Consider the following 14,095-nt stretch of genomic DNA (forward strand, 5'->3'; position numbering starts at 1 on the left):
ACTACATTATTAGATGCTCGCTAACTTACTAAAAGTAAGTAAGTAACTAAACTAAACTAAACTAAAGTTAACTAACTAACTAAACTAAACCAACCAATCAATCTAACTAAACTATCCAATAGGTAATTAAAAAAATAAACTAATCTAATGCAAGCAACAAAATTAAACCAACATAAAAAGCTAACTAACTAACTAACTAACTAATCTAATAAGCTAATGTATCTAACCAAACTAACTAACAGTAAAAAACTTACTAAAGTAAACCAACAAAACTAACAACCTATTTAACTAACTAACTTACTATTTAAAACCAATAAATACATCAAAACAAATTTACAACCTGAGAGAGAGAGAGAGAGAGAGAGAGAGAGAGAGAGAGAGAGAGAGAGAGAGAGAGAGAGAGAGAGAGAGAGAGAGAGAGAGAGAGAGATCACTGACCTGAATAATAGTTGCAAATATTGGCTAGACAACCAATCCTCACAAACCTACTGCACCAAATAAACCAAAATATCAATAAATTAAACCATACCAAGCAAACCTCTCTCTCTCTCTCTCTCTCTCTCTCTCTCTCTCTCTCTCTCTCTCTCTCTCTCTCTCTCTCTCTCTTCCATAACTAACCCATAACACATATATAAACTAAAACAAAAAAACAAACTAACCCTAAACTATATCCATAAATAAAAAATTAACATAACACACAATCTAAAGTAACTAACCAACCAACTAACTAACTAACCTACTAACTTGCTATACCTCACTAAAGTAATCCAAGGTAAGTAACTACTGCAAGGTAAAACCTACTAACTTACTAACCAACAAACTAAAGTAAGATAAGCAACTAATCTAAGGTAAAACCTACTAACTTACTAATCAATCATCAATTTATCTACTAACTTACAAAACTAAACCAACTTATTATTTAACTAGCTAACTTACTAATCAAATCAAACAAAAAATTGGAATAACTAAATAAACTAACTAAACTAAACTAACTTATCATTCTCTAACCCTAAACTTTAAAGTAAACTAAACTAAAACAAAGGATTAAACTAACCCTAAACTTTATCTACTAACCAACTAAACTAACTTATAATTTAAAGTAAACTAAAACAAAAAAATAAACTAACCCTAAACAACTATATGTACTAACTTACTAATCTAATCAACTAACCACAAACAATTAAAACCTACTAACTTACTAAACCAAAACAACAAAATTAAACCAACTATAAATTAAACTAAACTAAACTAATTAATCTAATGTAACCAACTAAACTAACTAACATAAAAAACTTACCAATCTAAATAAATAAACACGATCGTAAATAAAACTAACTAACTAAACTAAAGTTAACTAACTAACCAAGCTAAACTAACCAATCAATCTAACTAAACTATCCAATAGATAATAAATAAAAATAATTTAAACTAATTTAAACTAACTAATCTAATAAGCTAACGTTCTAACCAAACTAACTAACAGTAAAAAACTTACTAACCAACAAACTAAAGTAAGGTAAGCAAAACTAGCAAAACTAACTAAACTAACTAACCACAAACAACCAAAACTAACCACAAACTAACTAAACTAAACTAACGTATCTAATCAACTAACCACAAACAATTAAAACCTACTAACTTACTAAACCAAAATAACAAAATTAAACCAATCGTAAATTAAACTAAACTAAACTAACTAATCTAATGTAACCAAGTAAACTAACTAACAGAAAAAATTTACCGTAAACAAATCTAACTAACATAAATAAACACGACCGTAAACAAATCTAACTAACTAAACTAACTAATCTAATGTAACTAACTAACCAACTAAATTATTAAACTAACTAATCTAATAAGCTAACGTATCTAATGCATCTCTCTCTCTCTCTCTCTCTCTCTCTCTCTCTCTCTCTCCGCATTCTGCCTGCAGCAGTGCCAGCGTGCCCAGGTGCCGACAGCAGTAGTACGGGCCTCCTCCACCTTTGCCACCTGGCAGCAGCACCTCTCTCTGCACGGCTGCAGCGTCTACAATGCACGAGCCTCTCTCCCTCTCTCTGCATGGTTTGCAGCACACGGGCCTCTCTCCCTCTCTCTCTCTCTCTCATGGTAGACGTGAGAGAGAGACATAGACTGCGTGATCAATGGTAGGCGTGATATTCTTCATGCACAGCGTGGATGGTAGTCAGCTTGAAGATGGCAGTGTGGCGACAAAATGACTATGCCTCTCTGTCTCTGTCTCTCTGTCTCTCTCTGTCTCTGTCTCTCTCTCTCTCTCTCCCCAGTCGTTTTGTCACAACACTGCCATCTTCAGGCTAACTACGAACGTCAGGCCGTCAGAGACAGAGAGGCGCAGTCGTTTTGTCACCACACTGCCATCTTCAGGCTGACTGTAGACATCTGAGAGAGAGAGAGAGAGAGAGAGAAAGATCGACTGCGGCTCTCTGTCTCTGTCTTTGTCTCTGTCTCTCTCTGACGTGCTACTAAACTGCATGAGGTATCGTTGGCAAACCCCACCCGTCCCTCGTTTTCGAATCGCACATTCTTTCCCGCCCTGCCCATCAATCGGAATCCGACAGTCACGCTTTCTCTACCCCCATCCAACGCCCAGGATTGAGAGAGAGAGAGAGAGAGAGAGAGAGAGAGAGAGAGAGAGAGAGAGAGAGAGAGAGAGAGAGAGAGAGAGAGAGAGAGAGAGAGAGGGAGGGAGGGAGGGAGGGAGGGAGGGAGGGAGGGAGGGAGGGAGGGAGGGAGGGAGGGAGGGAGGGAGGGAGGGAGAGAGAGAGAGAGAGAGAGAGAGAGAGAGAGACTGACATGCATGTTGCCTGCTACCTCCTCCTGTCTGTTGCCTGCGAGAGTGAGAGTGAGAGGAGAAGGTGGTGGAAAGAGACCACATTTCCTTTCTTCTGCCCCCAATCATGTGACATAAATGGTCACTTACCTTTCCTTCTGCCCCCAATCATATGAGCATCTAATGCCACTTAGGTTTGGTTTGGGAGCTAGGTTCAGCAGCACTGTGGTGCTTCAACACTTTCTTGAACCTGTAGCTCAAATAATAATGTAGTATATATGAGGTGCTTTAGAATACCTTTGAGACTTTGATATTTGAAGTCCAAAAGACATTCAAAAGTAGAAAACTTGATGGTGGACTTATTACATACCCTTTTCAAGAAGAGAAATCATATTCAATCTTTCATGCATTAAACACTTGGATACCTCATTGTGGTTTTGATAGACTACTAGTCTTTGAAATACTTTTATGATAACTACAATTTGGAAGGAATAAAGGAAATGTGGGTTGAATTAATGCAAGGTCTTGGATCTCACAAGATGTGTAAAGTCCAAATAGGTGACATAATGAGCTTAGCTTTACTAAAATTGCTTCTACACTATGTGATTGACTTAAAAGAAAATGTAGCATGGGGATCTTGTTTAGAAGCATATGCAAATCGGTAGAATCAAATACGAAATTTGATCTAGAAAAATATAGCAAATCAAGGTAAAGCCAACAAAATTTTCATTCAAAATTGATGATTATTCTATCATGCTAAAGTTTATGTGGCCACCAATGTATCACAACTTAAATTGAGGATCTCCCTGGATATTGTGATGCATCATTGATATGGCATCCAAGCAATCAACAAGCTTTGGTTTCAGACATGACACTTTATTGACAAATAATAAAAAATAATATTTAGGATTATTACATAGCTAATGATTATCAATGTCACATTAATAAGATTGAATGCTTAATAATTCTATGTTTTTACATCCTTTGGACATTCCGTATTTCCATGTATTTCATTATGAAAGTTTCACATACTATGAGGCACTTTGATGCTATTTGTGTGGTCTTGGACATATTGCCAAAGTTGAATGGGCTTTTACTAACAAAGATGACCATTAAAGGTTTGAAAATTGCTTATCAATTCAAGCAAATATTTAGACTTGATGGTCTACCTTTTGATGTTGTGCGAAATCAAGACTACAAATATGAAGTGTAGTTTTGGCAATGAATCTTTAAAAAGTTAGAGACTACTAGACCATGAGTTTGATTGATCATCTACATTTTAATGGGCAATGGTATGATAACAAGTGAATGACATTTTAAAGGATGTGCTTCGTGTGTATTCCAAGAAAATGATTACATTAGAGATATTTTTTATTGATGGAATTTGCGTATAACAATTCTAAGCATATATCTAACAATTGTAGAGCAAATATTTTTATGTCTATGGATTTCAACCCAAAGCACATGTCAATCTTAATGTTGAGGAAACTAAGCTTGATGCATTGGGTATTTCTTACACAATATGGAAGAAATGTTCACACTAGCTTGAGATTCTATTAGGAGTGATGTAAATAGACCAAAGCGTGCTGTTTACAAGAATGGTCAACACAATATTTCAAATCGTGAGTATGGGGTTATTTGGAATTCCTAAAGTCTACTACAATTTAGCAAATGGAGAGCAATGATCTATATATTCCATGCGCATGACTTCTCGCTCTATCATGAAGATACTCTTTTTCTACGGCTTGGAATGTGCTCGTATTTGCTCTATTTCTTGTCCTTTAGTGTCGTATTCCACAGTATCTACCTCACCCTCACTTTCGTCACTGAAGGATTGGCAGTCTTCGTATTCGTCGTTAGAATCCTCTTCGTCAGATTACTCATCGTCTCCTAGGGCTTGGTATATCTCTTGTCGTTGGTTAGGAACTAGGGCCCAGTTATACATGAGGTTTAAGTCACGCACTCTGGTCCATTGCTACTTGGATTCATCTAAGAGATCCTGGAGTGGTTTGAAGTTTGCAGTTGGATTGCCAGCTAGCTTGTCCGTTAAGTATTCCAGTATCTCCTGGAGTTTCCTTTTGTTGGTTGGGACTTGGAAGTTGACAGGCTTAGGTTTCCCAGGAAGGGTTCCTGCCATCATGCAGACTGGTACGGAGGGTGTGTCATTAGACTTGTCAATTGTTTTGATGGCTTGCTCATGCGCCTCATGATCTGAGAACGGCACGTCGATTGTAGCAAGGACATGCATCCAATCCCGCTTGTCCTTTAGGCATGGGATATACTTGGTCACGGGCCCATAGGACTTCTTGACCTGAGTGTTACCCTTGAGCATAGCAGAGATGGCATCTAAGTCGACTAGTGAGGTCTTCCAAGTGTCCATCTCTATTCTCACGGCATCTATTCTATTGCCAAGGAAGATCAAGCCGTTACCCCAATCTTCGATGGCTCTAGCGTTGTGCATCCAGGGTCGGCTTAATAGGATATCGTAGTCCACTCCCTTCATGACTATAAAGTCCACAAAGAATTGGACACCTGCAATCTTCACTGGCCAATTCTTGAGCACCCCGAATGGCTTGACTCTCATACCGTTTGCTAATGTGACATTAAACCTAGCAGTTTTGATAGGCGGGTTTCCCCAAGTCTGAAGCACCGCATGGCTAAGCACACTAACCCCGGCTCTCGTGTCCACGATTCCCTTTCTCGTTGTCGCCTAGGGCTAGAACCGGTAAGGCCGCATGCATCTCGGAACCTTCCCAGAAGGCATTGACATGTAAGGATTTAGGCATAGAGTGCAACGTCAAACTCGGTATTTGCGTCTCTGCATCATGGTCATGAGGGTCTACCGTAACCTCCTCTCGTGACCCTTCAACCCACTGCATAAGCTCTTGCCATAGGGTGGGATGCTGCCTAAGCAGATCTCCCAGGCTAAGTGTTATAGGGGTAGTCACCAACATGGTCAGAAGGCCTTAGCGGCACTGCTTGTGGTGCAATTACTTCTCCCGACCTTGGTTGAACCTTGGTTGAGGAGGTGAGATTGGCGTGCTTATGCTAGAGAGATCATCGATCTCGTCCTCTATGATGGGCTTAGCGTCTTTTAGATGCTCTTGAGCCTCCTTCACCCATTTCTTCACTTTTTCTATGGCCTCTAACTGTCGCTTCGGATGCGGGTATTCCCCTACCTTAGCACTTCCCTTTTCGGCCGTCTTAGGGGCTGAAGTCTCCGCCTCTGCATCAGAGACCTTCTTTCCAGCAAGCAAAGTTGTAGCACTCTCCGTTTTTAGTGCGATTTTAGCTTCCGACCTCTTCTTCTTCCGCTTGCGACTTTTCTTCCCTATCGAAGCTGCGTCAAGGTTGCTAGGTCCTGGCAGTGATATGCCGGCTCAGCTCAAGAAGAGCTTTGAGATAAAGGATTTGGGACATGCCTCTCACATACTTGGTATGCGCATTATATGCGACAGGCATCAGGGACTCCTCTACTTGTCACAGAGGGAGTACATTTATAAAGTCCTTGAGTGCTTTTGCATGCAGGACGTGAAGCCTATTGGCTGTCCATTGCCTTCTTATGTGAAGGTATCAAAGGCTGATTGTTCATAGATAGATGAGCAGAGGGCCGAGATGGCCAAGATTCCCTATGCATCCATAGTGGGAAGTCTTATGTATGCCATGATAGCCACTCGTCTAGATATTGCCTTTTTAGTTAGTCACTCAGTGTGCGTATCGCTTCTCGTGCACTTGTGCTTAATTAGGCTTTCAATTTCCTTAAGTGCATTCAAGTGCGAAAATTCAAGGTGAGTGCAGCAAACAATCTTGAAGCCTCTTACGCACTCTCGCTTTGTTTCGGGCCTGATAGGCTTGTTGGTCAATTTTCTGGCCTTCTTGACAGGGTTCAGGGTTTTTCTAATATGTTGCCTCGTTTGTTTTTGGCCAATCAAGTTTTAACTGCTCAGCGCTTTGCATCTAGGTCTCTGGGTCTCGCTGCTGTCTACTTCAAGCTGCTAAGCAGCTGCTCCCTACGATTTCATCTATTCCATGTGCCATAATCAAGTTCTGAGCGTCAGAAGGACTTTTGACAGTTTGCGCTGCTAAGATCTAGCCGGGTCACGTCAAATTTCTGAGAATTTGATAAAAATTTACACTCGGCCCAACTGGTTCGAATTGTAGGGTCCGGGTGGATCACTCGGACGGGCCGAGGTACATGGGTCGAGGGCCAAATTCGTGACTCGGATAGGGTAGACTCGGACGGGCCGAGCCGCAGAAAGACTCGGACAAAGTCGCTCGGACAGGTTGGCTCGGACGGGCCGAGGGCCGAATTAGTCGATGGTCCAAATGGTCGACTCGGACGGGCTGAGTAGGTCTGGGGGCCGAGGGCAGATTCTGGGACTCGGCCCAGAAGCGACCGCTTAAACAGGCCGAACGGGTGCGACGACGACAGCAAGAGGTTGATTTTCCTCGATTCTTGCGATTTAATCAATCATAGCAAGCATAAACCTCCAGATCCTATCTAGGGGGATAGGGGAAGGGATTCATATACCTGAATAGAGCGGTAGGCTCGTCGATGGTGCGATCGGATCGAATCGTGCGCTGGCTCTCTCTCTCTGAAATGGTCACAAATGAGCTCTTTCTTGGCCGATCTTAGGCATCACAAGCGAGCTTTTTACCATTTTTTGCACGATTTTTACCCTGTTTTGCAAGAGTAAACCCTACCCTTCTCCGGTGCGATTTTCTAATCCTAACCTACACTAAATGCAACAAGAATAGAAATCAAAAAATTGAAATAATTTCTCCATGTTTCCCAATCATCAAACAACAAAATATCCCAAAATACTTACTTGTTTTGAAGATCAAAAACACCCAAACTTCCTACCTATCTCAAGCTCGGTTTCGGGGATGAATCTCTTACTTCGATGCTCGATATGAGGCGCGCAAGTGCTCAAGCTTGAATCCATTGGTCACGATTAACTGAACCAAAATGTAGTGGGAGCTCACGCTCAACCACCAAGACCCACGGACCGCTTATTGCTTCAAGCGTTTTAAGCGAGCTCTAATGGCTATCTCTCACCTAGCCGATGCGCTGTCAATCCTATGAGTGTAGTGAGCTTACCTTGATGCCGATACGAGTTGCCTCCTCTCTCGCACACCTCGGTAGCTCCACGATCCTAGATGCGAGCTCAAGCATCCTCTAGCCTCCTCCATCTCCAAGCTCCATCCTCCATAGCCGCACGCGCGAGAAAAGAGAAGAGAAGAAAAGAAGAGAAGAGGAGATGGTGAAGAACTTCACCCTCTTGATCCCTCACTCTCACACACTCACTCCCTCACACTCTCACACTCCCTCTCTCAAGAGCACACACAAGCAAGAAGATGAGGAGAAGAGAAGAAGAAGAGAGCTCTTGTTAGCCACACACCAAAGAATGAGCTTCCATTCATTTTTTGAACTTTATGTACAAGCCCTAAAATCCCATGGGCACCCATCCCTTTTTTACATGACCGGCCATTGTGGCAAGGTCCTTTTTCCATTTCCCTCTTCTAGCCTTATGCCTCTAGCCTACACCCGTCTAATATTTTACAATTGGCACAGGAGGGAGCCTGGCGCTCTTTTACAAGAGTTTTTCAAGTTTTTTGAGGCGCCTTTCATTTAAAATTACGCTTTTTGCCCCGCCTTAGCTTTGGAGGTCACTTGCGTGTCTTTGCTCTTTTTCCATGTTTTTTTCTACTTATTCCTTCCTTTTTCCACCATCTCGACTTGGGGTTAACAACTCGACAAAGCAACTGTAGATTGCTTTTTACTGCTCCAAGTAACTGTTGCACTACCAAGAGAGAACATATATCCGCTCGTAGATCTTCTATCAGACATACTACTAGCCCAATCTGCATCTGTGTATCCAAACACCTATACATCTGTACCTGCCTCATAGAAAAGTCCATAATGTAATGTGGACTTCACATATCTCAATATGCGTCTGACTGCATCCAAATGTGGCTTTCTAGGTACTTGCATAAACTGACTCACAAGACCAACAACGTATTGCGGCATGTAGATCAAACTCCCCACTATCCTCCTGAACATAGTAGGATCTTCTATCTCATCCCCAACATCAGCACTCAACTTTACATTCTACTCCAACAGGACTGAAAGTGGTTTGCATGCTGTCATACCATACTTGGATAACATATCCAAGCCATACTGTCTTTGGGACAGCCATATACCATCACCACATCTGATCACCTCAATGCAAGGAAGTACCTTAGCTCACCCAAATCCTTCATCTCAAACTTCTTCTTCAAAAAGTCCTTGACTTCAACAATCCCACTATCACTATCACCTGTAATAATCAAGTCATCCACATAGATGACTATGATGACTTTTGAGTAGCTTTATGATGAGAGGGGTACTAAGCTTCAGTTGATTGCCCATACACCCTACCTTAGAATGGTGTTGCTAAGCACATGAACAAGATCATCGGGAAAGAGTCTAAAGTATGCTTAACCAGGAAAGCTTACCATGATATTTTTGGGCTGAGGTAGTTACTATTAGTGTACACTTGATAAATAGATCTCCATGCACAGCTACTGGTTATCAGGTTACAGAGGAGGTATGGTCTAAAAAACCTCCCTCTTATGCACATCTTAAAGTCTTTGTATGTGAGGCCTTTTGCCATGTACCCAAGGACAAATGCAATAAGCTAGATCCTAAATTAGTAAGATGCCTCTTTCTTGGTTATGGGGATGTAGATATGACTCTATCTTACACACACACACACACACACACACACACACACACACACTCTCTCTCTCTCTCTCTCTCTCTCTCTCTCTCTCTCTCTCTCTCTCTCTCTCTCTCTCTCTCGTGCACACATATTTTCTCTTCATTACTTATATATTTACAAGCACTCTTGATCACATTGAAAACTGGAGCATGAGTGAAAGCATAAGCAAGCAAAAGCAAGAGAGATGTGAGTTATAGTGGATGGCGCAAAAGAGCAAGAGAGAGAGAGAGAGACATAAGATGTGGGAACCTCAACAGTCACAATGTGTGACATGTCTTTCCTTATTCAATATTCATTGAGAGAATAAAGAATAAAGTGACAATGATGGAAATCTGTCACCTACGATGTATAGGTATATGGTCACGATGAGTGTAGTAAATATAGGTAATGTAGGCACTAGTGCCTTTATCCCCAATAACCTCCTACTTGAAGGTGAATGTGCCTTGAGTACGGAGAGAACAAGGAAAAAAAAAGTGAAAATGTACAAATGTACATAAAGTACAACAAGATGAGGAATAAACTCCTACGTCCATCATCTTCCTAAGAAAGGCAATATGTTCTGTTGAGAAACTTTTAGCGAGCAGATTTGTAAGAGTCTAATCAATCAAGATCTTGACAAGCTCAATAAACTTATATTCTACCACCTCCTAGATAAAGTGATAGCCCACCTCAATGTGCTTTATTTTCACAGGGAAGATTGTATTCTTGGCCAATTGAATAGTAGTCATAAGATCCAAATGCAACATAGAAGTAATTATAATACCAAGGTCGACCAATCACATGGCCTCCTTGCAAGCCTCGGTGTGGTTGCAATATACTCTACCTTAGTAGTAAACAAGGGTATGCATTTTTGCACCCTATATATCCAAGAAATAGAACCTCCAATAAAATTGAAGGCATACTTAGAGATAGTATAACCCATGATTGTAGTATCCTAGCCACCATAACAAATGCACATATCTACAATGTCTTTAAGGTACCTTGTGATGCCTTTCACAACGTCCCAATGTTGCCAACTAGGTGTAGCCATATAGCGTGCCACAATTTCCACTGCAAATGCTATGTTAAGGCGAGTGGTTATCATGGCATGTATCAAAATGCCCATTGTGGATGCATAAAGGATCTTGGCTATCTCAACCTTCTATTCATCTGACTAAGGATAATTGACATGACTAACCTTCATATGGGAAGGTAAAGGATAGCCAATAGGCTTACCATCTTGCATATGGAACCACTCAAGCACCTTATATATGTATGCTTGTTGTGAGAGGAACCCCTAAGAGCAATTGCATATGATGTGTATACCAAGAATATGTGAGGCATGTCCCATGTCCTTCATCCCAAATCTCTTCAAGGCCATAAAGGCTCTTTCTCAACTTGCACACTAGGTATTCCTTGACTTTTTAAATAAATCCCTTAAGATGTTGCATATAGATATCACTATGCAAGTCCCCATGTAGAAAAGTTGTTTTCACATCCATATGATAAAGGTCCAAATATAATCGCACAACTAAGGCCAAAACCAAGCGTAGGGTACTTATCCTAACTAGAAGAGAAAAAACTTCATTAAAGTTAACATCATGCTCTTGCTTAAAGCCCTTATCAACCAATCTAACTTTATATGCTACCTTGGGGCATCTAGGGGTACTCTTCAACTTGTACACCCACTTGCATGGCAACATATATTTTCCACTAAGCTTCCGTGTATGGTTTTTCTAAAGTGAATCAAACTTAAACTACATGGCCCTCTCCTAAGAGTGACTATCACCTCTATGCATGGCCTTCTCATAAGTGAGAGGCTCACCAAAATCTATCACCATAACATAATCCACGGAGGGCTCAAATCGATCAGACTAACATCTATCTCTAGTAAACTATCTCAAAATAGGTTGTGGGGCCTATACAACCTGTCCTCTCTATCTAGAATCATGACTTGCACAACATAGAGATCTTAGGTAATTGCATCATCAACTACAAGCTGTCTAGCTATCTGTACTATAACAGGAGGCTCCTCATGAAAGATCACCTTGTGTACCTCAACTATCTACTTAGAGAGAGAGAGAGAGAGAGCCTAAAGGGCACTTTACAAAACAAGTCCATGAGAATAACACACTTTTATATAGAGTTTACATGTGTTTGGATTTATACTACAAGTGCATATATGTCTTTATGATTTGATGAGGAAGGATATAATTTTGTATGCATACATCCACATGATTGGAGAGGAAGATAGATTGGGATAAAAAACAAATGTTAAGATATATGTGCATGCTCATTCATGTTGAATGGACATACGTACAACTATTATATCCAATATGTTTTCCTTGATAAATTTGATAGCATGTAGCCTTCAAAATATTAAAAAACTTGGAAAAATGACATGAATAGCCCCACTCACCAAAGTGCATCCAAATAGCTTATTTTCACCAATAACAATCTCCTCTTGGAGTAGTCTAATACATTATTCAACCCATAGACATCATGAGCTCACCAAATCATCAACTCTATCTCTCCATTTCCTTCTCTATTAATAGATACTAGTAGATGCCCTAATTCAAAATAGCAAGCAACCCCTACTTATAAGCACAAGCTAATCCCCTACTTACGAAGAATAAGCTACCCCCTACTGACAAAGAATAAGCTACCCCCTTGAGCTCAAGCAACCCCCATCCTTGCATACATTGAGTATATTCAGACCAAAATTGCTTCTCAAGCATTTCAAAACCAATCTATTTAACGTGAAACTTAACCACTAATGGCTATCCAAATGCAATCAAAATTTGCTACGGCAATCCCCAAGTAGAGCCTCCATAGATCCTGAAGAAAGAATGCTTGTTTGACTTAGATTTAGAGCTTGATAATGAGAATATACCTCTTTCAAAAAGTGCATAGTCTTAGATTCTAACCTGCTGTCATTTCAAGGGATGAGAGTGAGACTTTACCCTATGGATAGAGGAGTCAACTCATCTAGCCCCCACTCATTTCTCACTCTCTTTGAACTAAGTGTGATACAGGTCTGCTTTGGTTTGAGTTGTCTCATGTAAACAGTTTCCCATAACCTTTGTTGTAGATGATCATTGTGGACATGAGGTGGAGTGCCCCTTGTGAGGGTAACCTCAAGTAACCCTAAGCCATGAAGTTTGGATATTCTGTGGGGAGTTCCAAACCCATTCCAAATGGAGTCACCTAAGTATATCTCTTGACGAACTACTAAAATCATGCTATTAAGGACTATTTAGATAGGCATGTCATAGATTCAAACAAAAACAAAACAGTTATCCTCTCATAAACTTATGGTCTAATACCATGTGTGACTTTTCAAGCCCTAGCTGGGCTAGAAGAGGCAATAATTAGCAGTCCTTTAAACATCTTTCCATGGAGAATTCCATCTAGAACCCAATAGAATATTTGGACTTACTTGTTTGGTAGTGTTCTCATTGCAAACCATCAATTCCTCAACCCAAATGGATTAAACTTGAAGGTTTTGAAACTCCTATGGTCTTTGAAAACAACACTCTAAGACACATCCTAAAGAGACCACTTTGTAGCCTCTCAAGGTTGAGAGTAACTAATATTGCACTTGGTTCATAAAGAAGGGTATACTCTTTTAAACTTCCATGGCCTCAAGGCCTAGTCCTCTATCACACATTGTTCCACTCCAAAAATTTTGGTTTGGGTCTCCTAACCTATTACTTAGACAAACATGATTGATTAGCTTTAGTCATAAATAATCATATAGAAATCCATCTAACTTATTCAATCCACCAATCCTTAGGGTAGGATCACTAAGACCTCTTGTCATCCTCTTTCCACACTATGCATCCAATCCACTTTAGCTATATGAATGGTTTATGGTACCACTCTATGAAAGGTGTAAAAGGAACTTTCTTTTACTAACCCATTACAAAAGTCTCATTACACATTCCTTGAAGTACAATAGATTAATAATCAAACTTAGTAAAACAATTCTTTTTTAGTAAGGGTTCAATTCCTTTATTTTATAATCTCCATAAGGATCTCAATTTCTACAAGGTTGCTTTATTATAGTCCTTGCAAAGATTCCCAAGCCCTTGAGGTCGTTCAACCTCTTATCTAAAATTCAAGCTCTTCCAACCCTATTAAGAAAATTGGGACCATAAAGATCTACATCCCTATCATAGGCTACTAAGAGATTTACTTAGAGCTTCTTTAAGATCCTATGCTTAAGGTGATGAAATAATGATGTGCTTGGCCTTTTTCACTACTTAGCTCTAAGCCTTGGATACCAAGCATTGACCTTCCAAGTTGATCTCATTCTCTCTAGCATTTTAGCTAGCCCTTAAGGTGAATCCAACTACCACTGGCCTCCATTAGTACCATCAATCCAATAACCATATATCCACTTACATCTTCTTATTGATTCATAAGAACAATCATAGTGTAGACAAAACTAGCTTATTACCTTTCTTAATGCATTAACTTAATGATAAGCATAACATAATAATGCTACAAAAACCTAGACTCATTAGCTTGATGATGAAAGGTTGGTTACTTCCTTGTT

The sequence above is a fragment of the Lygodium microphyllum genome, chromosome 6, assembly GCF_053477565.2.
Source record: "Lygodium microphyllum isolate KBCC chromosome 6, Lygodium_microphyllum_v1.1.10, whole genome shotgun sequence".
Taxonomy (NCBI): domain Eukaryota; kingdom Viridiplantae; phylum Streptophyta; class Polypodiopsida; order Schizaeales; family Lygodiaceae; genus Lygodium; species Lygodium microphyllum.